Here is a 4,259-nt window from a genome sequence, read left to right on the forward strand (position 1 = left end):
ATGTTATCTTATATTTTACAGATATATATATATATATATATAGTTACTGTCTGTCCTACCGTAGTAACAGTGGATGTTATCTTACATGTTACTGATATATACAGTTACTGTCTATCATACCGTAGTAACAGTGGATGTTATCTTACATTTTACTGATATATATATATATATATATAGTTACTGTCTGTCCTACCGTAGTAACAGTGGATGTTATCTTACATGTTACTGATATATATATATATAGTTACTGTCTGTCATACCGTAGTAACAGTGGATGGTATCTTGTATATTACTGATATATACAGTTACTGTCTGTCATACCGTAGTAACAGTGGATGTTATCTTACATTTTTTGATATATACATATATAGTTACTGTCTATCATCCCGTAGTAACAGTGAATGTTATATTACATATTATTGATATATGTATATTTACTGTCTATCATCTTGTAGTAACAGTGGATGTTATATTACATATTAATGATATATACAGTTACTGTCTATCATCCCGTAGTAACAGTGGATGTTATCTTACATATTACTGATGTATATATATATATAGTTACTGTCCATCATCCCGTAGTAACAGGGGATGTTATCTTACATATTACTGATATATATATATATAGTTACTGTCCATCATCCCGTAGTAACAGTGGATGTTATCTTACAGTTACTGATGTATACAGCTACTTCATATCGTCCCAGTTTAAACATAGTAACATTCAGTGTTATCTTACATTTACTGATATATACCGCTGCTACATATCGTCCCAGTTTCAATGTAGTTACATTTACTGATATATACCGTTACTACATATCGTCCCAGTTTCAATGTAGTAACAGTAACTGTTATCTTAAATTTACTTATATATACCGTTACTACATATCGTCCCAGTTTCAATGTAGTAACAGCAATTGTTATCTTACATTTACTGATATATATACCGTTACTACATATCGTCCCAGTTTCAATGTACTAACAATCAGTGTTATCTTAAATTTACTGATATATACCGTTACTACACATCCTTCTATTTTTAACGTAATAATAATAATTACTCGAGAAAATGTGAGGGCCAGTTGATAAAAAGTGAATTTACCACCTGTTGTATTCAAGATATTCAGAAACAGAAGTAGAAATATTTAGAAGCTGTCACAATAGCTAGTCTGTTTGTTAGTCAACCGTTATATTTTAACATATGGTATTTAGATATTGTATTCCTACGTGATGTAACGAGAGATGTCACAGGAAAGGTCTGAGAATCCTTTATTGAACAACAATCAGTATCACAGCATTAATATACAAAATACGTTTAAAATGTTAAACAACGTGACGTACACATTTTTATACATTCTATTCTAAGAGCAAAGAAAAGCTGAGAAATACGTGAAACAAGTGGTTGTTTACATCAGAGCTTCATCTGTGGAAATGATGGACACTCCAGATAGTGGTAGCTGTTAATAAAGTAGAAAATAGTGAATCAGTGAAAAGTAAAAACGATGGAAAAGACAATAAATGATCTAGAAACCTGAAAGTCTTAAAAGCAGTGAATTGTAAGTGAGGAAGAAGAGATGTATGTGGGGGGAATTGAGCACTTGCTGCACGGATCAAAACAACAGGAAAAGAGAGTAAAATCCAATGGTTATCAACATTTTAATTCATAGAAACGTCATGAAAGTTATATTTCACAGTTTTAAAGATAAATTAGCAATATCAGGTTTATTTTTACTAAGAAACTAAGTAATACCCTTTAAAAATTATTTAATTTCATTCAAATACCGTCCGTCATGTAATATGTCAATTTTAAAAGTCAAATACACATTCTTTACAAGAACAGACTATTACACTGAACTCAAAAATAATAGAGTAATTAAAATAAAATAATGCGCGATTACAAGTTGTTTTCCTGAAACTATTCCATTTGTGTGTGATAGCGCCATTTTGTAAATATTCAAAGTAAGTCTAACAGCATAATTTTGTAAATCTTCATGGTCAGTCTAATCATATCATAAATTAAAGTAAATCCAACAGCGACATTTAAAAAAATATATTTGACGTTAAGTCCAACAGCTCCATTTTGTAAATCTTAACATGAGTCTAACCAGCAACACTTTGTAAATCTTATCATAAGATTAAGAGCGCCATTTTGTAAATCTTAACATGAGTCTAACCAGCAACACTTTGTAAATGTTAACATAATTCTAACAGTATAATTTTGTAAATATTTACATAAGTCTAACAGCGCCATTTTGTAAATCTTAACATGAGTCTAACCAGCAACACTTTGTAAATGTTAACATAATTCTAACAGTATAGTTTTGTAAATATTTACATAAGTCTAACAGTGCCATTTTGTAAATCTTAACATGAGTCTAACCAGCAACACTTTGTAAATCTTATCATAAGACTAAGAGCGCTATTTTGTAAATATTTACATAAGTCTAACAGCGCCATTTTGTAAATCTTAACATGAGTTTAACTAGCAATACTTTGTAAATGTTAACATAAGTCTAATAGCGCTATTTTGTAAATATTTACATAAGTCTAACAGCGCCATTTTGTAAATCTTAACATGAGTTTAACTAGCAACACTTTGTAAATGTTAACATAAGTCTAATAGCGCTATTTTGTAAATATTTACATAACTCTAACTGCGCCACTTTGTATAAAATAACATAAGTCTAACAACACCATTTTGTAAATATTAAGATAAGACAGATCCTACTATGAAGAATGAGGAACTAAAAAGTTTATACTTTGCTTCTAGTTCTTTAGTACCCGAGTTATCAAACATTTAATTGCGCTATATTTTAACCCAGCCTTCTGTCGGCCAAACCCATTCAAAAATTCCCTTGCAATATTTCTTCACTGCAAATTAGAAATCTCACATTATCGTAAGGAACAAGCTATTCCTGAGCTTTTTATCAACTTCCTTAGTGTTGAGTCCATCAGGCAGAGGCCAAATTTTGAAATATCGGTACGAAAAGGGTGACCAAGGTTTAATGGTATCATTTCAAAGATCTTATATTATAAATACATTTTGTCCTGGTAGCAGTCTCAAATCAGCAGCTTTCTCTAATTTAAACAGGAGGTGGTATGTTTAAAAGTTGGAGTAAATTTTCATACCCCTTTATAATGTGTTAAAAGTTTGTGATATAGCACTAAAAATAGTTACATTCAACTCGATTGATATGAAACTTGGCTTTATATCATTAGAACATATTCATGACATCATCACACTAATGCATATCTATCATTCTCCAAATTGTATAATGTTTATGTTATCACACCAATGACCTTTTACATCTACCATTTTATTAAATATATCTATATCATGTATATTCACACGGCTGCGGTCTTTGGCCATCACCTATATAACTGATATAAATAGGCTATGTTAAGAAACGGTGGTTTTCAAGACATTACTGTATCCGGATCGGCAAGATCGGGTCCTACGATTTGGAATGACAGATTTATGGCTTAATTTTTTCTTGTTTATACAGAATCTTCTTTGGTGTGTTGAAGCACAAAATAAAAGAATAGAAAATACTTTATTGCCATATATTAAATATTATGATGTTTTATTATATTATAAGAAGTGATACGTCAGGTCAGTTTAACAAAAAGCTCGAGTTCAAATTAATCAATTATTGGTTGTATTTGACCAGGATCTATATGCTAAGGCTATCGAGATCCTTTGGGAGAATCACACAAAATTTTGCACTGTCATCTTGAGAATGGGAGTCTTTCATACGATTTTAATTTTCTTTCAATCATTCAGGTTGGTGTTGTAGCAGAAGGGTCAATATCGAATATGATGGAAGGTCGACAATATAATCGAGGAGTTGAAACTCAGAAATACGTGTATGAAGCCTTACCTCGTTTGGCTTGGAATGAATTAATTCTGTGGACATATGAGCACCGACCAGAACATACATTTCAAATACAGGAAGGACTAGAAGTAACCGAGTGCTTTCATTAGGAACTTCAATGAAAATCTTAATAAATAGCTTTACTGCATCACTTCACAAAGTATCTTGATTATTTGTGAAAGAAGAATGGTTCCCTGTCTTTCTACTGGATGAAAGAAGAATGGTGTTCCCTGTCTTCCTACTGTACGAAAGAAGAATGGTTCCCTGTCTTCCTACTGTACGAAAGAAGAATGGTTCCCTGTCTGTCTACTGGATAAAAGAAGAATGGTGTTCCCTGTCTTCCTACTGTACAAAAGAAGAATGGTTCCCTGTCTGTATACT

General features: G+C 31.5%; 1 protein-coding gene across 1 annotated transcript in view; it reads right to left on the reverse strand.

The window, feature by feature from the left end:
- Nucleotides 1–1,131: 1,131 nt before the first annotated feature.
- Nucleotides 1,132–4,259, reverse strand: part of LOC106473581 (leucine-rich repeat extensin-like protein 2) — a 14,702-nt gene continuing 11,574 nt past the window's right edge. The window contains exon 6 of the mRNA XM_013934265.2: nt 1,132–1,460. The gene's annotated coding sequence lies outside the window, so the exon portion shown is untranslated. The remainder of the gene's footprint in view (nt 1,461–4,259) is intronic.

The sequence above is a fragment of the Limulus polyphemus genome, unplaced genomic scaffold (genome assembly GCF_000517525.1).
Source record: "Limulus polyphemus unplaced genomic scaffold, Limulus_polyphemus-2.1.2 Scaffold6294, whole genome shotgun sequence".
In the NCBI taxonomy this organism is placed as follows: domain Eukaryota; kingdom Metazoa; phylum Arthropoda; class Merostomata; order Xiphosura; family Limulidae; genus Limulus; species Limulus polyphemus.